General features: G+C 48.0%; 1 protein-coding gene across 3 annotated transcripts in view; it reads left to right on the forward strand.

Moving 5' to 3' along the window:
• fam107a (family with sequence similarity 107 member A) overlaps positions 1-26,194 on the forward strand; it is an 81,293-nt gene that overhangs the window by 43,923 nt on the left and 11,176 nt on the right. The window contains 1 exon segment of one of the 3 annotated variants that reach the window (NM_001128182.1): positions 11,218-11,390. The exons of the other annotated variants lie outside the window; for them this stretch is intronic. The gene's annotated coding sequence lies outside the window, so the exon portion shown is untranslated. 3 annotated transcript variants of the gene reach the window in all.

The following is a 26,194-nucleotide window of genomic DNA, read 5'->3' on the forward strand; positions in this document are numbered from 1 at the left end:
AGCCTGGAGCGCGGTGCCACTAACCCAGCCTGGAGCGCGGTGCCACTAACCCAGCCTGGGGCGCGGTGCCACTAACCCAGCCTGGGGCGCGGTGCCACTAACCCAGCCTGGAGCGCGGTGCCACTAACCCAGCCTGGAGCGCGGTGCCACTAACCCAGCCTGGAGCGCGGTGCCACTAACCCACCCTGTAGGAGTCGAGTTTGTTACTCCCATTAGGAGGACACCGCAACCTAAAGTGCCATGTCCAGGGGCCCTACAGCACTGGCACCACCCCATTCTCATGCACCCTACAGCCCTGGCACCATCCCATTCTTATGCACCCTACAGCCCTGGCACCACCCCATTCTCATGCACCCTACAGCACTGGCACCATCCCATTCTCATGCACCCTACAGCCCTGGCACCACCCCATTCTCATGCACCCTACAGCACTGGCACCACCCCACTTACATGAACCCTACAGCACTGGCAGGGCAAATCTGCCCAGCGTGAGGAGCCCTACCAGCTATGTGTATAATAACATAATGTGCTGCCAGGGTGATGCTGCCAACAAGAGCGTAAGGAATGGGAACATTTCTATTGATATTGCTTAGAGCTTGTGTAGAATTAGACGTATACGCCAACTGTGTTCTGTGTACTTTCCAAACAGGCAGTTCTTTCCCATTGGTACATCCCAATTTGATTAAATCTCCATTCTAATTAAGAATTTTTATTCATCTAAAATGATTTCTAAGCCGTTTTTGCTAAAACTTCCCATACACCGTTTCCCACAAAATTCTAATGTGGGTCAGGCCGGTTTATCTGCCAATTATCTGCTAATGACACTTTATCCCTGTCCCCATTCTGCACAGTGACACTAATATCCAAAATATCTAATGAGGCCAGGAGCCGAGCTCGTTTGCTAATATTAGCATCTCTATTAAATGGGAACTAATGAGCGCAGCTCCCAATACCCCCGGCTGGAGACCGAGCCATGAATTTAGGGAATAAAACTTAATACTCATATCTTTATTTTTATCCAGCAAATTTGTGTCGTGCTCTGATTGGTTGACTTTTGATTGACAGGCAAACTGGTGCCTATGCTGTTAAATCAGCGTGCAGTGTTGAATCTAAAGCTGGACATAAATAAACAGATATTGACCACCATCGATCTGTCCAGACTGGAAATTTCATCTGCCAATTAAGCTTGTGGGCGGGGTCATCATGAGGAAGTAACCCCTTTTCACTTCCTGTCTGACCTACTAGTGATGTGCGGGTCGAGAAAAACTCAATCTACACCTGACCTTAACCGGCCACTCCCAACTGGAACCCTACCCAACATGGCTTCTCTATTTATAGACCTGCCCCATACGACATAAAAAAAAGAGGCGGGGCACACCTATAAAGGCGGAACCACAAGCCAGCAGTGTAAGGTCATAACCTGCTAATGGTGTGCCGCACATTACTATGACCTACATATTCAGCCATGGTTGTTTCTGGTCCCCAGACTATCCCGAGGCGGCCTTCCTATACTGCCAATCAGAGCAGGTCAAGTGTGTGCTGCCATCTTGCCTGACCAGAGCCATCTTGACCTACTCTTCCCATCTTACCCTTCTACTGACAATCCTAGGGAAGCCATGTTGCCCTACAGTGTCCATCTTTCCCTGCTGTGCCTACTATTCTGCCCCTATTTGCACCCCTCCCATAGACAGTTCTGCTACATGCAATAGGGTTAGTACCAGGGGGGTCTCCATTATTGTTCTATGTACCTGTCCCACCTCCCAGTGCTCTCTCTTTCTGCCCCAACCCACTAAGCCTGCTCCAGGCATCCCCTCTAGAGTCTCTCATCCTGCTGTTTCACTATTTCCCAGGTATGGGGTCCCTTATCCGGAAACCCAATATCCAGAAAGCTCCAAATTACGGAAAGGCCATCTCCCATAGACTCCATTTTATTCTAATTCAGATTTTTAAAATTGATTTCCTTTTTCTCTGTAATAATAAAACAGTACCTGTACTTGATCCCAACTAAGATATAATTACCCCTTATTGGGGGCAGAACAGCCCTATTGGGTTTATTTCATGGTTAAATGATTCCCTTTTCTCTGTAATAATAAAACAGTACCTGTACTTGATCCCAACTAAGATATAATTACCCCTTATTGGGGCAGAACAGCCCTATTGGGTTTATTTCATGGTTAAATGATTCCCTTTTCTCTGTAATAATAAAACAGTACCTGTACTTGATCCCAACTAAGATATAATTACCCCTTATTGGGGGCAGAACAGCCCTATTGGGTTTATTTCATGGTTAAATGATTCCCTTTTCTCTGTAATAATAAAACAGTACCTGTACTTGATCCCAACTAAGATATAATTACCCCTTATTGGGGGCAGAACAGCCCTATTGGGTTTATTTAATGGTTAAATGATTCCCTTTTCTCTGTAATAATAAAACAGTACCTGTACTTGATCCCAACTAAGATATAATTACCCCTTATTGGGGGCAGAACAGCCCTATTGGGTTTATTTAATGGTTAAATGATTCCCTTTTCTCTGTAATAATAAAACAGTACCTGTACTTGATCCCAACTAAGATATAATTACCCCTTATTGGGGCAGAACAGCCCTATTGGGTTTATTTAATGGTTAAATGATTCCCTTTTCTCTGTAATAATAAAACAGTACCTGTACTTGATCCCAACTAAGATATAATTAATCCTTACTGGATGCAAAATAATCTTATTGGGTTTAATGTCTTATTGATTTTTTTAGTAGACTTAAGGTAGGAAGATCCAAATTATGGAAAGACCCCTTATCCGGAATACCCTTGGTCCTGATCATTCTGGATGATGGGTTCCATACCTGTACACAGTCCATCAGCAGACTCTGAGCATAGGGAACGCCCTCTCAGTTCACATCTAACAATCCGTGCTGCAGCAACCGATACAAACGATACAAAGTCACTCAAAATCCATGTTGGGAACTTACTGCCAATGAAAAGCTTGAGAATAAAACAGAACGGGGTGTTACTTCAATAAATCTATTCAGCTGCAAAATATGGGGCCTATTGTCACCAACCTCCAGAGGAAAAACTTCTCGCCCACCACTTCTTTATATAAATATATATATATATATGTATACCTTTATATATATATATATATATAACAGCCTTGCCAATGGTGTGTAATTATTCCAGTTGCCATGGCAAAGGACCTATGCTGGGAAGCATCAGCGGAACACGCTGTACCTTGGCATCAATAAGCCTCCGGATGAACGTTCCCACAAACATAACTACAGATCTGATTTAGATCTCACGCCTGGGTCTGCGTTAGCGGCGTTTCTGCCACACAGAGGTTCTCGTCTGGCCTTTGTGCACTGGGCCCCCCTGCAAAAAACTCTTTGGAGGGACCTAGTGCACAGCCATCCATACTGGCACCCCCACCCACCCTCGCTGACGTCTTCCAGGTGCCCTCTGGGGATGCCAGGCTGGTGGGCTTATGCTATGAGTAGCTCTAGGGATGCCAGGCTGGTGGGTTTATGCTGTGAGTAGCTCTGGGGATGCCAGGCTGGTGGGTTTATGCTGTGAGTAGCTCTAGGGATGCCAGGCTGGTGGGTTTATGCTGTGAGTAGCTCTAGGGATGCCAGGCTGGTGGGTTTATGCTGTGAGTAGCTCTGGGGATGCCAGGCTGGTGGGCTTATGCTGTGAGTAGCTCTGGGGATGCCAGGCTGGTGGGCTTATGCTATGAGTAGCTCTGGGGATGCCAGGCTGGTGGGTTTATGCTGTGAGTAGCTCTGGGGATGCCAGGCTGGTGGGTTTATGCTGTGAGTAGCTCTAGGGATGCCAGGCTGATGGGTTTATGCTGTGAGTAGCTCTGGGGATGCCAGGCTGGTGGGCTTATGCTGTGAGTAGCTCTGGGGATGCCAGGCTGGTGGGTTTATGCTGTGAGTAGCTCTGGGGATGCCAGGCTGGTGGGTTTATCCTGTGAGTAGCTCTGGGGATGCCAGGCTGGTGGGCTTATGCTGTGAGTAGCTCTGGGGATGCCAGGAAGGGCTGTTATTATTATTATTATTATTATTAATAATCTAATTTTATTCTGATTCCTTACAAAGGGAGGCTGCCCCCCCCCCCCCGAAATGCTGGATTCACTTTACAAGTCTGTGGCTTAAAATAAAGGGCAAGGTGCCAGCATTTCTGTGCTGTTCCTATTGGTTATATGCATGTTTTTATTCTGTTACCCCATTGGTGCATCAGTCATTCAGCCCTAGTTTAAATATTTCACTCCTCAAATCTAAACTGAGCCCCCACTACCATAGTGCCAGCCCCACCACATACCCCCCAGGAGGATGAGCCCCACAGTTTGGGAACCACTGCTCAGGGTCATAATCTGCATTGTAGATGCTCTCTCTGTTATTACTCAAATACAAGGAGTATCAATACACATTTGAAATGAGGTCCCTTAGAACTTACACTCTATTTTACTGGTACAGTGCACTACTGTCCCTGGCCCTGGGGAACTTAATTAGTGCTGCCCCTGTAAGTTTAATGTGCAATATTGGGCCCCTATAAGTTTAGTGCAATTCTGGCCCCTATGTGCAACATTGGGCCCCTATAAGTTTAGTGCAATTCTGGCCCCTATGTGCAATATTGGGCCCCTATAAGTTTAGTGCAATTCTGGCCCCTATGTGCAATATTGGGCCCCTACAAGTTTAGTGCAATTCTGGCCCCTATGTGCAACGTTGGGCCCCTACAAGTTTAGTACAGTGCTGTTCTCTATGTCCAATGGTGGGCCCCTAATTAGTACTGGCCCCTATGTGCAATTCTGTCCCCTATGTGCAATGTGGGGCCCCTATTTAGTGCAATCTTGGGCCCCTATGAGTTTAGTACCATGTTGGGCCCCTATTAGTGCAATGTTGGGCCCCTATTAGTGCAATGTGGGGCCCCTATGAGTTTAGTACCATGTTGGCCCCTATTAGTGCAGTGTTGGGCCCCATTAGTGCAGTGCAGGGTACAGAGGTTGCAGTGTGGGTCCCTATGAGGTTAGTGCAGTGCAGGGCACAGAGGTGGCAGTGTGGGTCCCTATAAGGTTAGTGCAGTGCAGGGCACAGAGGTGGCAGTGTGGGTCCCTATGAGGTTAGTGCAGTGCGGGGCACAGAGGTGGCAGTGTGGGTCCCTATGAGGTTAGTGCAGTGCAGGGCACAGAGGTGGCAGTGTGGGCCCCTATGAGGTTAGTGCAGGGCACAGGTGGCAGTGTGGGTCCCTATGAGGTTAGTGCAGTGCAGGGCACAGAGGTGGCAGTGTGGGCCCCTATGAGGTTAGTGCAGTGCAGGGCACAGAGGTGGCAGTGTGGGCCCCTATGAGGTTAGTGCAGGGCACAGAGGTGGCAGTGTGGGCCCCTATGAGGTTAGTGCAGTGCAGGGCACAGAGGTGGCAGTGTGGGCCCCTATGAGGTTAGTGCAGGGCACAGAGGTGGCAGTGTGGGCCCCTATGAGGTTAGTGCAGTGCAGGGGGACAGGGGTGGCAGTGTGGGCCCCTTTGAGGTTAGTGCAGTGCAGGGGGACAGAGGTGGCAGTGTGGGCCCCTTTGAGGTTAGTGCAGTGGGACAGAGGTGGCAGTGTGGGCCCCTATGAGGTTAGTGCAGTGCAGGGGGGCAGAGGTGGCAGTGTGGGCCCCTTTGAGATTAGTGCAGGGGGACAGAGGTGGCAGTGTGGGCCCCTTTGAGGTTAGTGCAGTGGGACAGAGGTGGCAGTGTGGGCCCCTATGAGGTTAGTGCAGTGCAGGGGGGCAGAGGTGGCAGTGTGGGCCCCTATGAGGTTAGTGCAGTGCAGGGGGACAGAGGTGGCAGTGTGGGCCCCTATGAGGTTAGTGCAGTGCAGGGCACAGAGGTGGCAGTGTGGGCCCCTATAAGGTTAGTGCAGGGCACAGAGGTGGCAGTGTGGGCCCCTATGAGGTTAGTGCAGTGCAGGGGACAGAGGTGGCAGTGTGGGCCCCTATGAGGTTAGTGCAGTGCAGGGCACAGAGGTGGCAGTGTGGGCCCCTATAAGGTTAGTGCAGTGCAGGGCACAGAGGTGGCAGTGTGGGCCCCTATGAGGTTAGTGCAGTGCAGGGGACAGAGGTGGCAGTGTGGGCCCCTATGAGGTTAGTGCAGGGGACAGAGGTGGCAGTGTGGGCCCCTATGAGGTTAGTGCAGTGCAGGGCACAGAGGTGGCAGTGTGGGTCCCTATGAGGTTAGTGCAGGGTACAGAGGTGGCAGTGTGGGCCCCTTTGAGTTTAGTGCAGGGGACAGAGGTGGCAGTGGGGGTCCCTATGAGGTTAGTGCAGGGGACAGAGGTGGCAGTGTGGGTCCCTATGAGGTTAGTGCAGGGGACAGAGGTGGCAGTGTGGGGCCCTATGAGGTTAGTGCAGGGGACAGAGGTGGCAGTGTGGGGCCCTATGAGGTTAGTGCAGGGGACAGAGGTGGCAGTGTGGGCCCCTATGAGGTTAGTGCAGGGGACAGAGGTGGCAGTGTGGGCCCCTATGAGGTTAGTGCAGGGGACAGAGGTGGCAGTGTGGGCCCCTATGAGGTTAGTGCAGGGGACAGAGGTGGCAGTGTGGGCCCCTATGAGGTTAGTGCAGGGGACAGAGGTGGCAGTGTGGGTCCCTATGAGGTTAGTGCAGGGGACAGAGGTGGCAGTGTGGGCCCCTATGAGGTTAGTGCAGGGGACAGAGGTGGCAGTGTGGGCCCCTTTGAGGTTAGTGCAGTGCAGGGGGACAGAGGTGGCAGTGTGGGCCCCTTTGAGGTTAGTGCAGTGCAGGGGACAGAGGTGGCAGTGTGGGCCCCTTTGAGGTTAGTGCAGTGCAGGGGGACAGAGGTGGCAGTGTGGGCCCCTTTGAGGTTAGTGCAGTACAGGGGGACAGAGGTGGCAGTGTGGGCCCCTTTGAGGTTAGTGCAGTGCTGGGCACAGAGGTGGCAGTGTGGGCCCCTATGAGGTTAGTGCAGTGCAGGGCACAGAGGTGGCAGTGAGGGCCCCTATGAGGTTAGTGCAGTGCTGGGCACAGAGGTGGCAGTGTGGGCCCCTATGAGGTTAGTGCAGGGGACAGAGGTGGCAGTGTGGGCCCCTATGAGGTTAGTGCAGGGGACAGAGGTGGCAGTGTGGGCCCCTATGAGGTTAGTGCAGGGGACAGAGGTGGCAGTGTGGGCCCCTATGAGGTTAGTGCAGGGGACAGAGGTGGCAGTGTGGGTCCCTATGAGGTTAGTGCAGGGCACAGAGGTGGCAGTGTGGGCCCCTATGAGGTTAGTGCAGGGGACAGAGGTGGCAGTGTGGGCCCCTATGAGGTTAGTGCAGGGGACAGAGGTGGCAGTGTGGGTCCCTATGAGGTTAGTGCAGGGGACAGAGGTGGCAGTGTGGGTCCCTATGAGGTTAGTGCAGGGGACAGAGGTGGCAGTGTGGGCCCCTATGAGGTTAGTGCAGGGGACAGAGGTGACAGTGTGGGTCCCTATGAGGTTAGTGCAGGGGACAGAGGTGGCAGTGTGGGCCCCTATGAGGTTAGTGCAGGGGACAGAGGTGGCAGTGTGGGTCCCTATGAGGTTAGTGCAGGGGACAGAGGTGGCAGTGTGGGCCCCTATGAGGTTAGTGCAGGGGACAGAGGTGGCAGTGTGGGTCCCTATGAGGTTAGTGCAGGGGACAGAGGTGGCAGTGTGGGTCCCTATGAGGTTAGTGCAGGGGACAGAGGTGGCAGTGTGGGTCCCTATGAGGTTAGTGCAGGGGACAGAGGTGGCAGTGTGGGCCCCTATGAGGTTAGTGCAGGGGACAGAGGTGGCAGTGTGGGCCCCTATGAGGTTAGTGCAGGGGACAGAGGTGGCAGTGTGGGCCCCTATGAGGTTAGTGCAGGGGACAGAGGTGGCAGTGTGGGCCCCTATGAGGTTAGTGCAGGGGACAGAGGTGGCAGTGGGGGCCCTATGAGGTTAGTGCAGGGCACAGAGGTGGCAGTGTGGGTCCCTATGAGGTTAGTGCAGGGGACAGAGGTGGCAGTGTGGGGCCCTATGAGGTTAGTGCAGGGGACAGAGGTGGCAGTGTGGGGCCCTATGAGGTTAGTGCAGGGGACAGAGGTGGCAGTGTGGGCCCCTATGAGGTTAGTGCAGGGCACAGAGGTGGCAGTGTGGGTCCCTATGAGGTTAGTGCAGGGCACAGAGGTGGCAGTGTGGGTCCCTATGAGGTTAGTGCAGGGCACAGAGGTGGCAGTGTGGGTCCCTATGAGGTTAGTGCAGGGCACAGAGGTGGCAGTGTGGGCCCCTATGAGGTTAGTGCAGGGGACAGAGGTGGCAGTGTGGGTCCCTATGAGGTTAGTGCAGGGGACAGAGGTGGCAGTGTGGGTCCCTATGAGGTTAGTGCAGGGGACAGAGGTGGCAGTGTGGGCCCCTATGAGGTTAGTGCAGGGGACAGAGGTGGCAGTGTGGGTCCCTATGAGGTTAGTGCAGGGGACAGAGGTGGCAGTGTGGGTCCCTATGAGGTTAGTGCAGGGGACAGAGGTGACAGTGTGGGCCCCTATGAGGTTAGTGCAGGGGACAGAGGTGGCAGTGTGGGCCCCTATGAGGTTAGTGCAGGGGACAGAGGTGGCAGTGTGGGCCCTATGAGGTTAGTGCAGGGGACAGAGGTGACAGTGTGGGGCCCTATGAGGTTAGTGCAGGGGACAGAGGTGGCAGTGTGGGGCCCTATGAGGTTAGTGCAGGGGACAGAGGTGGCAGTGTGGGCCCCTATGAGGTTAGTGCAGGGGACAGAGGTGGCAGTGTGGGTCCCTATGAGGTTAGTGCAGGGGACAGAGGTGGCAGTGTGGGTCCCTATGAGGTTAGTGCAGGGGACAGAGGTGGCAGTGTGGGCCCCTATGAGGTTAGTGCAGGGGACAGAGGTGGCAGTGTGGGCCCCTATGAGGTTAGTGCAGGGGACAGAGGTGGCAGTGTGGGCCCCTATGAGGTTAGTGCAGGGGACAGAGGTGGCAGTGGGGCCCCTATGAGGTTAGTGCAGGGGACAGAGGTGGCAGTGGGGGCCCTATGAGGTTAGTGCAGGGGACAGAGGTGGCAGTGTGGGCCCCTATGAGGTTAGTGCAGGGGACAGAGGTGGCAGTGTGGGCCCCTATGAGGTTAGTGCAGGGGACAGAGGTGGCAGTGTGGGCCCCTATGAGGTTAGTGCAGGGGACAGAGGTGGCAGTGGGGGCCCTATGAGGTTAGTGCAGGGCACAGAGGTGGCAGTGTGGGTCCCTATGAGGTTAGTGCAGGGGACAGAGGTGGCAGTGTGGGGCCCTATGAGGTTAGTGCAGGGGACAGAGGTGGCAGTGTGGGGCCCTATGAGGTTAGTGCAGGGGACAGAGGTGGCAGTGTGGGCCCCTATGAGGTTAGTGCAGGGCACAGAGGTGGCAGTGTGGGTCCCTATGAGGTTAGTGCAGGGCACAGAGGTGGCAGTGTGGGTCCCTATGAGGTTAGTGCAGGGGACAGAGGTGGCAGTGTGGGGCCCTATGAGGTTAGTGCAGGGCACAGAGGTGGCAGTGTGGGCCCCTATGAGGTTAGTGCAGGGGACAGAGGTGGCAGTGTGGGTCCCTATGAGGTTAGTGCAGGGGACAGAGGTGGCAGTGTGGGTCCCTATGAGGTTAGTGCAGGGGACAGAGGTGGCAGTGTGGGCCCCTATGAGGTTAGTGCAGGGGACAGAGGTGGCAGTGTGGGTCCCTATGAGGTTAGTGCAGGGGACAGAGGTGGCAGTGTGGGTCCCTATGAGGTTAGTGCAGGGGACAGAGGTGGCAGTGTGGGTCCCTATGAGGTTAGTGCAGGGGACAGAGGTGGCAGTGTGGGTCCCTATGAGGTTAGTGCAGGGGACAGAGGTGGCAGTGTGGGCCCCTATGAGGTTAGTGCAGGGGACAGAGGTGGCAGTGTGGGCCCCTATGAGGTTAGTGCAGGGACAGAGGTGGCAGTGTGGGTCCCTATGAGGTTAGTGCAGGGGACAGAGGTGGCAGTGTGGGTCCCTATGAGGTTAGTGCAGGGGACAGAGGTGGCAGTGGGGCCCCTATGAGGTTAGTGCAGGGGACAGAGGTGGCAGTGTGGGCCCCTATGAGGTTAGTGCAGGGGACAGAGGTGGCAGTGTAGGCCCCTATGAGGTTAGTGCAGGGGACAGAGGTGGCAGTGTGGGCCCCTATGAGGTTAGTGCAGGGGACAGAGGTGGCAGTGGGGCCCCTATGAGGTTAGTGCAGGGGACAGAGGTGGCAGTGGGGGCCCTATGAGGTTAGTGCAGGGCACAGAGGTGGCAGTGTGGGTCCCTATGAGGTTAGTGCAGGGGACAGAGGTGGCAGTGTGGGGCCCTATGAGGTTAGTGCAGGGGACAGAGGTGGCAGTGTGGGTCCCTATGAGGTTAGTGCAGGGGACAGAGGTGGCAGTGTGGGCCCCTATGAGGTTAGTGCAGGGGACAGAGGTGGCAGTGTGGGTCCCTATGAGGTTAGTGCAGGGGACAGAGGTGGCAGTGTGGGGCCCTATGAGGTTAGTGCAGGGGACAGAGGTGGCAGTGTGGGGCCCTATGAGGTTAGTGCAGGGGACAGAGGTGGCAGTGTGGGCCCCTATGAGGTTAGTGCAGGGGACAGAGGTGGCAGTGTGGGCCCCTATGAGGTTAGTGCAGGGGACAGAGGTGGCAGTGTGGGGCCCTATGAGGTTAGTGCAGGGGACAGAGGTGGCAGTGTGGGCCCCTATGAGGTTAGTGCAGGGGACAGAGGTGGCAGTGTGGGCCCCTATGAGGTTAGTGCAGGGGACAGAGGTGGCAGTGTGGGGCCCTATGAGGTTAGTGCAGGGGACAGAGGTGGCAGTGTGGGTCCCTATGAGGTTAGTGCAGGGCACAGAGGTGGCAGTGTGGGGACCTATGAGGTTAGTGCAGGGGACAGAGGTGGCAGTGTGGGGACCTATGAGGTTAGTGCAGGGGACAGAGGTGGCAGTGTGGGGCCCTATGAGGTTAGTGCAGGGCACAGAGGTGGCAGTGTGGGGACCTATGAGGTTAGTGCAGGGGACAGAGGTGGCAGTGTGGGGACCTATGAGGTTAGTGCAGGGGACAGAGGTGGCAGTGTGGGGCCCTCAGACGGACACACGGAGAGGGGAATGGGAGAGGGAGCCGCACGGAGGGGAGGGGGGGGGGGAGTTCTCTCGTATCACGTGATGCTGCTCTGACTGAAAAGCTCGGGCGGGGGGGGGAAGGCGCTGCAGTCGGTGCCAATGGCCGAGCCGGGAGCGGTACTCTCAGCGCAGCGGTAACAGCCACCCACCTATCCAGTTACCTACCCACCTACATACCCAGCTACATACCTACCCAGCCGGCCGGCATGCAGTCCCAGAGATCCTGGTTCGATCGGGTGAGGGTGCCGGACGCCCCCGCTAGCGGAATGCACAGAGCCATGCTGGTTAAGTCCGGTAAGTGGGTGCCTGGGAGTTACGGGCTGAGATTAGTGCGGGGGGGGGGGGGGCTCCTCTGGGCAAGGGAACTGCATTGCTCTGTACCCCCTGTGCCCTCCATCTGCCACCTGTGCCTTTACACGCACCCTGGCACCTACCCTCAGCTGTAAGTACCCCTCCCTGGGGCAAGTCACTGGCTTCCATAGAGAAACTACTGTAGGGCTGTGATTCCACCTATCTCTCATTTAATCTATCAATCATCTATCTATCTATCATCTCTCTATCTATCTATATCTGTCTATCTATCTATCTATCTATCTATCTATTTATCATCTATCTATCTATATCTGTCTGTCTATCTATCTATCCATATCTATCTATCTATCTATCTATCTATCTATCTATCTATCTATCTATCTATCTATCTATCATCTATCTATCTATATCTGTCTATCTATCTATCTATCTATCTATCTATCTATCTATCTATCTATCTATCTACCCAGTCAGTTTAGTGTGAGTGGCCCTGGAGTTCTGGCTGTTCAGCTGTTGTAATATAGATCTTTTTAGCTGTCAGGGGATGCTGGGAGTTGTAGTACAACAGCAGCCAATGAGACCTGCTTTTACTTCCCTCTGTACAGTCACTAGGCACCACTGCTGGATTAGTTGCCCCCCTGTAAGTGGTTCCATGTGGCAGAATGTCTCCCTGCCCCACTGCTGGAGGTGTTTATGTAACTGCCCTGTCATCAGCAATAGATTCTCCTTACTGTGCGGCATCGGCTGGATCTTATGAGTTGTCACAGAAACCACCTGTACGTATCCGGATTATACAGCCGGGGGATTAATTCTCCCTATAGACCTGGGGCATATTTACTAACCCCCCCCCCCCTCTCTCCGGGTCACTCGCCATCACAGGGAAATGTGTCTCTGCAGCAAAGAAGTCCATTTATTGCAACAAATAGACATATATATATATCATGTATCCTGCAGAATTTCCCCAATACGTGGGGTCACAGTGGCTAATTCACACGCTGATATTGTATTCTGGGTGAGGAGACTCTTCTGTAGGAGATTTATTATTAATAATAAGTGTATAAAGTGCCCGCATATTCCGCAGCGCTGTGCAATAGATGATGGGAAATGTAGTCCACTTAGTCATGAATTGGGACAGTAGAAAGGAGCCGTATGGTGTTGCATCTCGTACCCTCTCCGCGGGGCGCCGATCCCAATATGGGGGTTCTACGTATGGCGCCTTAGGGATTCACTGTACTTTCCAGAGGGAAATAGTGGAAACAAAGTTTCATATGTTCTTTTTTTGTCATAGTGTTTTAATTTATGAAGACTTCTACCTGGTTGCTAGGGTGCCTGAGCCCTAGCAACCTTATAGCAGCAGGTTTAAAACTAGATTTGTATTCTGGTATTTAAGTTAACTTTTAGTATGTTCTAGAATGTCCAGCTCTAAGCAATTGGTCTTCGTTATTTATTATTTATAGTTTTTGAATGATTTACCTTCTGTCAGCTGTCAAACAGGGGGTCACAGCCAGAAACAATTGCTTTGTGAAACTACAGTTTAATTATTGCTGCTTTTTAGTATTATTATTTTTTTTTTTTCTATTCAAGTTTCCTCCTATTTATATATCAGTCTTTTATTCAAACCACACCCTGGTTGCTAAGGTAATTTGCATCCTAGCAACCAAATAGCTGCTGAAACTCCAAACAGCAGAGATGCTGAACAAAAACTGTAAAAAAAAAAAAACTACAAATAATAAAAAATGAAGACCAATTGCAAACTGTCTCAGAATATTACTCTCTCCATCATGTTCCAGTTTTGACAGTTTAAAGAGGCCATAATCCCAACAACTTTTTCTTTCATTGGGCATTATTTTATTTTGGGGTTTACTTCCCCTTTAAACTTTTAATTTTGAGCCTTACATACAGGGTCAGACCCACAGCCTGTTACCTGGGGGGTAGGATTCACAAGGGGGTTTATAGGGGGGGGGTTAGTGATCTCTATCTGCCCCTCCCCAGCATTAACCTTTGCCCTAGGGATCAATAGTGATAGTGACACGATTTGGGGGGGGGGGGGGGGTTATTATTATTACAATCCGTAGCAGTGGTCTCTGTTATGCAGTGATTAGGGGGAATTTAAGTGGGATTAGTCTGAGTCTGACTGTGGAATTTAGTATTATAAAGTTAAATAACCTATGCCACCATCTCCCATAATCCCCTGTGAGCCACCACCTTGGGCACTGCATGGGGGGGTTTGGGTGACTTTGTAGCGCCCGTGGCTGGTGACTTTGAGACTCAGGTGTTCAGGGAACTCACAAGAAAAGCCGCATTCGACCGTCTGAAACCGGATTTTGCTGAAAATCCTGGGGATTTGGCCGAGTCTGAGAGGCAATTCCTGGATCAGAGAATTTCTAACCCCGTATAGAATTCCCACGGCTCAGGGGTATCATTGTACTGCGCTACATGGCGTGTTTATATCCCGCGACCCTGTCTGTTTGCTGTGATTATGGGCTGGCTTGTTATTCTACTGGGCAAGTTGTGTGTGAGCCATGGGGCAACTTGTACAGGGCAGCAGCTCATACACAGGCACATAGATAGGGCACTCACCCCAAATCCCCCTAACTGGCCTTCAGGCTGGGCCCCCTTAGCCCATAACAAGGTTACAGATATATAGAAACATTGGGGTAACAGTCACCCTGCTATAGTTCCAGGGGTACCCAGGGCACAAATAAGCACTCACCCCAAATCCCCCCTAACTGGCCTTCAGGCTGGGCCCCCTTAGCCCATAACAAGGTTACAGATATATAGAAACATTGGGGTAACAGTCACCCCGCTATAGTTCCAGGGGTACCCAGGGCACAAATAAGCACTCACCCCAAATCCCCCCCTAACTGGCCTTCAGGCTGGGCCCCCTTAGCCCATAACAAAGTTACAGATATATAGAAACATTGGGGTAACAGTCACCCCGCTATAGTTTCAGGGGTACCAAGGATGCTGGGAATTTTAAAGGGGAAGCAAAATGCAATTCTAGGCAACTCGACCAAATATATTCATTCAAACTTTTTAGTAGTTTTAAAGGGATAGTTCACCTTTGAATTAACTTTTAGTATGGTGATATTCTGAGACAATTGGATTTACATTTTTATTATTTGTGTTTTTTTAGTTATTTATCTTTTTGCAATTTAGAATTTCAGCATTTACCTGGTAAATGGCCCCTTTATTGGAGCTCCCTATAGATCCTCTCAAGTCCCTGTCTGTGTTTCAAATGGAGTGGGCGTGTCCTAATGGTTCCTGCCAGAAGCACAGTAGGAGAGGGAGAGCCAATCACAGCCCTGCAGTCACACAAGCACAGACAGGCTTCAGTTCCCTATCAGGTCAGCCTAGCTGCTGATTGGTTCCTATCCTACAGTGCCGCTGGCCCCCCTGCACAGCCTGGGAAAGGAGGCAGCAGGAAGTGGAACAGATGGGCGGGGCTTAGGCGGGTTTTGGAGAAATTTTCAATAAATCAGGCTGAAACGCCACTTTTTAAAGCCCATTCCTTCTGTATTTAGCTGAGTACAATTCATTGGCACAATATGGTTTTTCACACAATGTCCCCTTTAAAATTCATCCCCTTGGAGCCATTCAGCGAATTTGTCCCCAATGCTGAGAGCAGGGGCCCCTCGTTCCATTTGTGCTTTCTGAATCCGATTTGCACCCACATTCCATCTGACGGCGGGAGTGTCTCTGCGCTCGGCTCACGTGCCCGTTGCATAATGTGTTGGCACAGGGTCCCTAGCAACGCAAGTACATATATATTTATAGGCACGGATCCTGGAAACCAAGACGTGTCAAGCGCCTCCCGCTTAGTGTGCGTTTCCCTCTCAGTCACAGTGTCTCTGTATAAAACTGCACTTGTGCCCCCCCCCCCCCATATATATATTTGTTATTGCTTTTACCTTTCTGCTTGCCTGGGAGTCTCCATTTTTCAAGTGGGCGGTGCTTAAAACACAATGGGTAGCCAATCAGAGAATAGAATATCCACAAGAATAAAGAAGGCAGAACCAACGCAGTAGGGATGCACTGAATCCATTATTGTGGGATTCGGCCCAAACCCAGAATCCTTCGTAAAAGATTTGGCCGAATACTAAACCAGAACCAGAACCGAACCAGAGAAAGTGCGGTGAAACATTTTATAACTTCATGAAAAGTAACGTGATCATAAGGATTCGGATACTGTTTGGCCAGACTCATGGGTTTGGCTAAAATAGGCCGAATCTTGGCTTAAACCTGGGCCTCTCCCCAGCACAGGTAGTGCAGGCTGACAGTCAGAGCAGGCAGTTGGTTGCACCGTTGGTGCAGATGCGGCAGGTGTGTAACAGGGAGATAAGGGAACGCTAAGAGCCGGGGGAACCGGATGCCCAGAGCAGCTGCACTCACTGCCCAGAACTGGACTTTACCCCCGGAAGGTTATAATAAGGCAGCAAAGGGGCAGCCAGCAGGTGAGTGCGTTGGGCAGTTAATTATCGGAAACGTTGTGAATAAAAAGGGATCGGGTGATGGGAGGATAACGCGAATGCTACCAGCTGTCAGATGGTAATCAGTGTGTGACTGATTGGGCCTTAGATTGTAAGCTCCACTGGGGCAGGGGCTGATGGGAATGTGATAGGGACCTTAGATTGTAAGCTCACTGGGGCAGGGACTGATGGGAATGTGATAGGGACCTTAGATTGTAAGCTCACTGGGGCAGGGACTGATAGGAATGTGATAGGGACCTTAGATTGTAAGCTCACTGGGGCAGGGACTGATGGGAATGTGATAGGGACCTTAGATTGTAAGCTCACTGGGGCAGGGGCTGATGGGAATGTGATATGGACCTTAGATTGTAAGCTCACTGGGGCAGGGACTGATGGGAATGGGATAGGGACCTTAGGTTGTAAGCTCACTGGGGCAGAGACTGATGGGAATGTGATAGGGACCTTAGATTGTAAGCTCACTGGGGCAGGGCCTGATGGGAATGTGATAGGGGCCTTAGATTGTAAGCTCACTGGGGCAGGGACTGATGGGAATGTGATAGGGACCTTAGATTGTAAGCTCACTGGGGCAGGGGCTGATGGCAATGGGATAGGGACCTTAGATTGTAAGCTCACTGGGGCAGGGGCTGATGGGATAGGGACATTAGGTTGTAAGCTCACTGGGGCAGGGACTGATGGGAATGTGATAAGGACCTTAGATTGTAAGCTCACTGGGGCAGGGGCTGATGGGAATGGGATAGGGACCTTAGATTGTAAGCTCACTGGGGCAGGGACTGATGGGAATGTGATAGGGACCTTATATTGTAAGCTCACTGGGGCAGGGACTGATGGGAATGTGATAGGAACCTTAGATTGTAAGCTCACTGGGGCAGGGACTGATGGGAATGGGATAGGGACCTTAGATTGTAAGCTCTGCTGAGCCAGCAGTCAACATTGGGTACCAAATGGCCAATCACAGCCCTTATTTGACATCCCCAAACAACGGTTGGACATTTCATCTGCTATAACTTTTGACTGAAGGAAGCAACCCCAGAAATGGCAGCCCCCTCATTATAATCTGCCGGAAGAGCTCAACATTCCTATTAACAAAACATTCCTGGACCTTGTGTTTATTTCTGTATTTCTTATTGTATTCAAGTTCCTCTCCTTGAAGATAGTCCTGTTGGGTATTTACTGGCGCAGGTGTGGGGGGCTCCCCAATCGGATCTCTGGTCCCATAAAGCGGCCCTGAGAGAGATCTGTGAGATTCTGTAGGAGAATAAATAGAAATAATCACTTCTCATTCAGCCTGTATTTATAATATCCTCTGCCAGTGCCTGAAATAGATCATTAGCCCCACTGAGCAAGAGCCACAAAGGCAAGGGGCATTGTTGACTTGGGTAAAGGAAAGCTGGCTATATTATTTATTATTATTTATATATTTAGCAGCAATTGAAATCTATTCTCATTTCAGCCCATAGAAGGAGACGGCAGCTGCGCCATTACTGTAGCAGGGAAGCAGCAATTAATTTTCATTTTTATGGCTGATTAATGCCGGGGGCAGAGATCCATACCCACAGGCTTGGTGCCTCTGTATGGAGAGAGAATGCCCCATTGGCACAAGAGGGGAGCACTGTGGGCAGCGCCACTCCTGCCCATTTCCCATAGGCATATCCTTTCCTACTGGCACAGTCTCCATGGCACATGTGTGTGTGTGTGTATATATATATTTATATATATACAGTGGTGTGAAAAACTATTTGCCCCCTTCCTTATTTCTTATTCTTTTGCATGTTTGTCACACAAAATGTTTCTGATCATCAAACACATTTAACTATTAGTCAAAGATAACACAAGTAAACACAAAATGCAGTTTTTAAATGAGGGTTTTTATTATTTAGGGAGAAAAAAAATCCAAACCTACATGGCCCTGTGTGAAAAAGTAATTGCCCCCTGAACCTAATAACTGGTTGGGCCACCCTTAGCAGCAATAACTGCAATCAAGCGTTTGCGATAACTTGCAACGAGTCTTTTACAGCGCTCTGGAGGAATTTTGGCCCACTCATCTTTGCAGAATTGTTGTAATTCAGCTTTATTTGAGGGTTTTCTAGCATGAACCGCCTTTTTAAGGTCATGCCACAACATCTCAATAGGATTCAGGTCAGGACTTTGACTAGGCCACTCCAAAGTCTTCATTTTGTTTTTCTTCAGCCATTCAGAGGTGGATTTGCTGGTGTGTTTTGGGTCATTGTCCTGCTGCAGCACCCAAGATCGCTTCAGCTTGAGTTGACGAACAGATGGCCGGACATTCTCCTTCAGGATTTTTGGTAGACAGTAGAATTCATGGTTCCATCTATCACAGCAAGCCTTCCAGGTCCTGAAGCAGCAAAACAACCCCAGACCATCACACTACCACCACCATATTTTACTGTTGGTATGATGTTCTTTTTCTGAAATGCTGTGTTACTTTTACGCCAGATGTAACGGGACACGCACCTTCCAAAAAGTTCAACTTTTGTCTCGTCGGTCCACAAGGTATTTTCCCAAAAGTCTTGGCAATCATAGAGATGTTTTTTAGCAAAATTGAGACGAGCCATAATGTTCTTTTTGCATAAAAGTGGTTTGCGCCTTGGAAATCTGCCATGCAGGCCGTTTTGCCCAGTCTCTTTCTTATGGTGGAGTTGTGAACACTGACCTTAATTGAGGCAAGTGAGGCCTGCAGTTCTTTAGATGTTGTCCTGGGGTCTTTTGTGGCCTCTCGGATGAGTTGTCTCTGCGCTCTTGGGGTAATTTTGGTCGGCCGGCCACTCCTGGGAAGGTTCACCACTGTTCCATGTTTTTGCCATTTGTGGATAATGGCTCTCACTGTGGTTCGCTGGAGTCCCAAAGCTTTAGAAATGGCTTTATAACCTTTACCAGACTGATAGATCTCAATTACTTTTGTTCTCATTTGTTCCTCAATTTCTTTGGATCTTGGCATGATGTGTAGCTTTTGAGGTGCTTTTGGGCTACTTCTCTGTGTCAGGTAGCTCCTATTTAAGTGATTTCTTGATTGAAACAGGTGTGGCAGTAATCAGGCCTGGGGGTGACTACAGAAATTGATATTGAAATTGAAAATTGAAATTGATAAACCACAGTTAAGTTATTTTTTAACAAGGGGGGCAATCACTTTTTCACACAGGGCCATGTAGATTTGGAGTTTTTTTTCTCCCTTAATAACGTAAACCTTCATTTAAAAACTGCATTTTGTGTTCAATTATGTTATCTTTGACTAATAGTTAACGGTTTTTGATGATCAGAAACATTTAAGTGTGACAAACATGCAAAAGAATAAGAAATCAGGAAGGGGGCAAATAGTTTTTCACACCACTGTATGTATATGTATGTATGTATGGGATCCCTTATCCGAAAACCCGTTATACAGAAAGATCCGAATTACGTCTCCCATAGGCTCCATTTTAATCAAATAATTCAGAATTTTAAAAGTGATTTCCTTTTTGTCTGTAATAATAAAACAGTACCTGTACTTGATCCCAACTAAGATATAATTACCCCTTATTGGGGCAGAACAGCCCTATTGGGTTTATTTAATGGTTAAATGATTCCCTTTTCTCTGTAATAATAAAACAGTACCTGTACTTGATCCCAACTAAGATATAATTACCCCTTATTGGGGGCAGAACAGCCCTATTGGGTTTATTTAATGGTTAAATGATTCCCTTTTCTCTGTAATAATAAAACAGTACCTGTACTTGATCCCAACTAAGATATAATTACCCCTTATTGGGGCAGAACAGCCTATTGGGTTTATTTCATGGTTAAATGATTCCCTTCTCTCTGTAATAATAAAACAGTACCTGTACTTGATTCCCAACTAAGATATAATTACCCCTTATTGGGGCAGAACAGCCCTATTGGGTTTATTTAATGGTTAAATGATTCCCTTTTCTCTGTAATAATAAAACAGTACCTGTACTTGATCCCAACTAAGATATAATTACCCCTTATTGGGGCAGAACAGCCTATTGGGTTTATTTCATGGTTAAATGATTCCCTTTTCTCTGTAATAATAAAACAGTACCTGTACTTGATCCCAACTAAGATATAATTACCCCTTATTGGGGGCAGAACAGCCCTATTGGGTTTATTTAATGGTTAAATGATTCCCTTTTCTCTGTAATAATAAAACAGTACCTGTACTTGATCCCAACTAAGATATAATTACCCCTTATTGGGGCAGAACAGCCTATTGGGTTTATTTCATGGTTAAATGATTCCCTTCTCTCTGTAATAATAAAACAGTACCTGTACTTGATCCCAACTAAGATATAATTACCCCTTATTGGGGCAGAACAGCCCTATTGGGTTTATTTAATGGTTAAATGATTCCCTTTTCTCTGTAATAATAAAACAGTACCTGTACTTGATCCCAACTAAGATATAATTACCCCTTATTGGGGCAGAACAGCCTATTGGGTTTATTTAATGGTTAAATGATTCCCTTTTCTCTGTAATAATAAAACAGTACCTGTACTTGATCCCAACTAAGATATAATTACCCCTTATTGGGGCAGAACAGCCCTATTGGGTTTATTTAATGGTTAAATGATTCCCTTTTCTCTGTAATAATAAAACAGTACCTGTACTTGATCCCAACTAAGATATAATTACCCCTTATTGGGGGCAGAACAGCCCTATTGGGTTTATTTAATGGTTAAATGATTCCCTTTTCTCTGTAATAATAAAACAGTACCTGTACTTGATCCCAACTAAGATATAATTACCCCTTATTGGGGCAGAACAGCCTATTGGGTTTATTTAATGGTTAAATGATTCCCTTTTCTCTGTAATAATAAAACAGTACCTGTACTTGATCCCAACTAAGATATAATTACCCCTTATTGGGGCAGAACAGCCTATTGGGTTTATTTAATGGTTAAATGATTCCCTTTTCTCTGTAATAATAAAACAGTACCTGTACTTGATCCCAACTAAGATATAATTACCCCTTATTGGGGGCAGAACAGCCCTATTGGGTTTATTTAATGGTTAAATGATTCCCTTTTCTCTGTAATAATAAAACAGTACCTGTACTTGATCCCAACTAAGATATAAATAATCCTTATTGGATGCAAAACAATCCTATTGGGTTTAATGAATGTTTTATTAATTTTTTAGTAGACTTTAAGTATGGAGATCCAAATTACGGAAAGACCCCTTATCCAGAATACCCTTGGTCCCGAGCATTCTGGATAACCGGTCCTATACCTGTGTGTGTGTGTGTATGTATATATATATATATATATATAATATTATATTAGATACAGAGAGAGATTCCGGCACTGCCAGCTTGGAGATGCATGGAAATAAATGCCCGGGGTCCCATCTGGCCTCACACACTTGCTTTGCAGTTCGCTGGTTATACATAGTTACCCACATATGCAGCATTTTCTGAAGGTTGGTATTTATGCCAATGGTGTTCTCGTGTCAGGTGTATGAGAGGGATTAGGCCTGCCATGCTTCCCTGGCTCTGCACAGATGTTCTGTTTTATGGCTTCCCTCCCTGTAGCTGTTGATAAAGTTATTCACTTCCTAGCAACAGGGTACATTCCTTCTCTGTATATTTGTATTTATACATATGGGTAGGGGGTGCCATAGTGTTTCCCTTAGACAGTACAGTATGGGGGTACAGCTTATTGTGTGCCCAGAACATTCCCTCTCTGTATATTTGTATTTATACATATGGGTAGGGGGTGCCATAGTGTTTCCCTTAGACAGTACAGTATGGGGGTACAGCTTATTGTGTGCCCAGAACATTCCCTCTCTGTATATTTGTATTTATACATATGGGTAGGGGGTGCCATAGTGTTTCCCTTAGACAGTACAGTATGGGGGTACAGCTTATTGTGTGCCCAGAACATTCCCTCTCTGTATATTTGTATTTATACATATGGGTAGGGGGTGCCATAGTGTTTCCCTTAGACAGTACAGTATGGGGGTACAGCTTATTGTGTGCCCAGAACATTCCCTCTCTGTATATTTGTATTTATACATATGGGTAGGGGGTGCCATAGTGTTTCCCTTAGACAGTACAGTATGGGGGTACAGCTTATTGTGTGCCCAGAACATTCCTTCTCTGTATATTTGTATTTGTACATATGGGTAGGAGGTGCCATAGTGTTTCCCTTAGACAATACAGTATGGGGGTACAGCTTATTGTGTGCCCAGAACATTCCTTCTCTGTATATTTGTATTTATACATATGGGTAGGAGGTGCCATAGTGTTTCCCTTAGACAGTACAGTATGGGGGTACAGCTTATTGTGTGCCCAGAACATTCCTTCTCTGTATATTTGTATTTATACATATGGGTAGGAGGTGCCATAGTGTTTCCCTTAGACAGTACAGTATGGGGGTACAGCTTATTGTGTGCCCAGAACATTCCTTCTCTGTATATTTGTATTTATACATATGGGTAGGAGGTGCCATAGTGTTTCCCTTAGACAGTACAGTATGGGGGTACAGCTTATTGTGTGCCCAGAACATTCCTTCTCTGTATATTTGTATTTATACATATGGGTAGGGGGTGCATAGTGTTTCCCTTAGACAGTACAGTATGGGGGTACAGCTTATTGTGTGCCCAGAACATTCCTTCTCTGTATATTTGTATTTATACATATGGGTAGGAGGTGCCATAGTGTTTCCCTTAGACAGTACAGTATGGGGGTACAGCTTATTGTGTGCCCAGAACATTCCCTCTCTGTATACAGGTATCGGACCCCATATCCGGAAACCCATTATCCAGAAAGCTCCGAATTACGGAATGCCCGTCTCCCATAGACTCCATTTTAAGCAAATAATTCAGAATTTTAAAACTGATTTAAAACCTTTTTCTATGTAGAAATAAAACAGAACCTTGTAATTGATTCCAACTAAGATATAATTAATCCTTATTGGATGCAAAACAATCCTATTGGGTTTAATTAATGTTTTATTGGTTTTTTAGTAGACTTAAGGTATTGAGATCCAAATTACGGAAAGACCCCTTATCCGGAATACCCTTGGTCCCGAGCATTCTGGATAATGGGTCCTATACCTGTATTTGTATTTATACATATGGGTAGGAGGTGCCATAGTGTTTCCCTTAGACAATACAGTATGGGGGTACAGCTTATTGTGTGCCCAGAACATTCCCTCTCTGTATATTTGTATTTATACATATGGGTAGGGGGGGCCATAGGGTTTCCCTTAGACAGTACAGTATGGGGGTACAGCTTATTGTGTGCCCAGAACATTCCCTCTCTGTATATTTGTATTTATACATATGGGTAGGGGGGGCCATAGGGTTTCCCTTAGACAGTACAGTATGGGGGTACAGCTTATTGTGTGCCCAGAACATTCCTTCTCTGTATTTATGTATATATGGCTATTGCAGTATGGTTTCCCTCAGACAGTCGGGGAGGAGGGCTCCAATAGAAAAGCACTTGAGAGGAACCCACAAGTGGAGCACTTTCTCGCTGCCAGTAAAGCCATTGTCTCCAGGCACGTTACACAGGCAGAACCAATCTGCTTAGCAAATCCCATGAGAAAGCTCCCTTTCTCTCCGGGCAGATGGCCAGAATCGTTCCTTTCTAACGAGGCCAGAACCTCCATCATCTTTGACAAATTCACTCCGACCATTGAAAATGAGCTCGGAGAAAAACCCCAACTTTCTTTCAGCAAAGAAACGAAACCCTATGGGATGTGAGAGGGGCAACTTGAATGACATTAACGGGGCGAATACAAATTTTTTAACTATTGTTATATACAATGATCCACTGTCTAAAGAAACGTTAACCACTCAGGATCGGTAGGGCACGTAGGAGGGCTGCATGTAGACTGTTTGTGCCTGAATAGACCTCACAATATTTACTGCCCCAAAGGCTTCTGGGAGAACGTCATGCAGAGCCATACTCATGCATTGTCCTCACAGCTTGACTTTCAGCAAACTCTAATCATTACTTCAGTGCACAGATTGGAATGGACCATTCTTAGCTACAATAAGGGATAAAATAGCTTAACCTGCAAAGAGTAATCCCCCCAAAAATCACATTATTATTGAAAAGATGTAGGTTGGGAATGTGTTTCCCAGTAGTCTCTTGCAGCTGACTGGATCCGTGCATAGTGTAGTTAAGTTTCCAAATGGTCCAAATGGCTGCAACGGACCAGTGGGGAGTCAATAAAGATGGCGGCACAGTTACCACTTGGAAAGTACCCTGGGCCCCTGCAATTTCCAGTTGAGGACCACTCAGCTACTCCTCCGTACATACAGGAGAGGGGCCATGGTTACAGGAACCACTCAGTAGTAGTACAGACGGCTTCGCTCAAATTACTTGTCGGTGACTGTCACAGTACAGGTATGGGATCCCTTATACGGAAACCAGTTATCCAGAAAGTTCCGAATTATGTAAAGATTATTTCCCATAGACTCCATTATAAGCAAATAATTCAGAATTTTAAAACCGATTTCCTTTTTCTCTGTAGAAATAAAACAGTACCTGTACTTGATCCCAACTAAGATATAATTACCCCTTATTGGGGGCAGAACAGCCCTATTGGGTTTATTTAATGGTTAAATGATTCCCTTTTCTCTGTAATAATAAAACAGTACCTGTACTTGATCCCAACTAAGATATAATTACCCCTTATTGGGGCAGAACAGCCCTATTGGGTTTATTTAATGGTTAAATGATTCCCTTTTCTCTGTAATAATAAAACAGTACCTGTACTTGATCCCAACTAAGATATAATTACCCCTTATTGGGGGCAGAACAATCCTATTGGGTTTATTTAATGGTTAAATGATTCCCTTTTCTCTGTAATAATAAAACAGTACCTGTACTTGATCCCAACTAAGATATAATTACCCCTTATTGGGGCAGAACAGCCCTATTGGGTTTATTTCATGGTTAAATGATTCCCTTTTCTCTGTAATAATAAAACAGTACCTGTACTTGATCCCAACTAAGATATAATTACCCCTTATTGGGGGCAGAACAATCCTATTGGGTTTATTTAATGGTTAAATGATTCCCTTTTCTCTGTAATAATAAAACAGTACCTGTACTTGATCCCAACTAAGATATAATTACCCCTTATTGGGGGCAGAACAGCCCTATTGGGTTTATTTAATGGTTAAATGATTCCCTTTTCTCTGTAATAATAAAACAGTACCTGTACTTGATCCCAACTAAGATATAATTACCCCTTATTGGGGGCAGAACAACCCTATTGGGTTTAATTACTGTTTAAATAATTTTTTTAGCAGACTTAAATTAGGAGATCCGAAGTACGGAAAGACCCCTTATCTAGAATACCCCAGGTCCGGAGCATTCTGGATAGCGGGTCCCATACCTGTACTCTCTTATTCTCAGTCTGGCAGTTATGGGGTGCAGTAGATGCCAAAGCCCCAGTGTTGGGATAGTAACATTAATAGATTAACCATGTGCTTTGGTGCCCCACAGAGTATCTGGCTGCCTCCCTCCTGCCCCGCGCGGCTCTGAGATAAGGGCTATTAAGGGTTTTGTTTATGAGCGGCCGGGACTTTCTGACTGATAACGTTGTGTTGATCCTCTTAGTTCAGTAAGTTATATTTTCCTGGCACATACGCTTCGTTTCTGAGGACAAACGAGTGCCCAGTGACCCTTACAATACAGCAATACCCAACATTTCATATAAATATACTTATTTAGCAGTATGTGCCATTGGGTAATCCTAAATAGAAATCTGCCATTTTAAGTACTAAGCCCCGCCCCCTGGGATCATAGGGTTCACAGTGCACACAAACAAGCCAAGGCACACATACATGCTAGGCCCCATCAGCCAATGAATGGGCAGAGTTCTGCCTTTTGCTCCCACACTACTTCCTGTTACAGTTAGAGCTGCATCACTTCCTGTCAGCTGATCTCTGAGGGAGCACACAGCCCATCACAAAATGGCGGCTCAAGGGAAAGGGTGTAAAAGGGCAATATTTACTGATATATATATTCCAGTATTCATTCTGGGGGTATAGTTTTCGTCATGTGGTTCCTATTTTGTATTGGGACGGTTTGTCTCTCGCTGTAGGGCCGACCCCCTGCCCTGTGAGTATGGGATGCGCTAAAGGTGCCCAATGCCCAAGCCCTGCCAATCTGTAGCCTGCATAATTTATGGGTGCTGCTTAGATGGAAAATGTAATGTATAATCTGCTCGACTCTTGGACCGTAACTCATTGTAAAGCCGACCCTAAGTAATTAGCCGACCCTGTCTTTGGGCAAGTCGGGTTCTGCCTTAGTGCCATCAA

The sequence above is a fragment of the Xenopus tropicalis genome, chromosome 4 (genome assembly GCF_000004195.4).
Source record: "Xenopus tropicalis strain Nigerian chromosome 4, UCB_Xtro_10.0, whole genome shotgun sequence".
NCBI classification, from domain to species: domain Eukaryota; kingdom Metazoa; phylum Chordata; class Amphibia; order Anura; family Pipidae; genus Xenopus; species Xenopus tropicalis.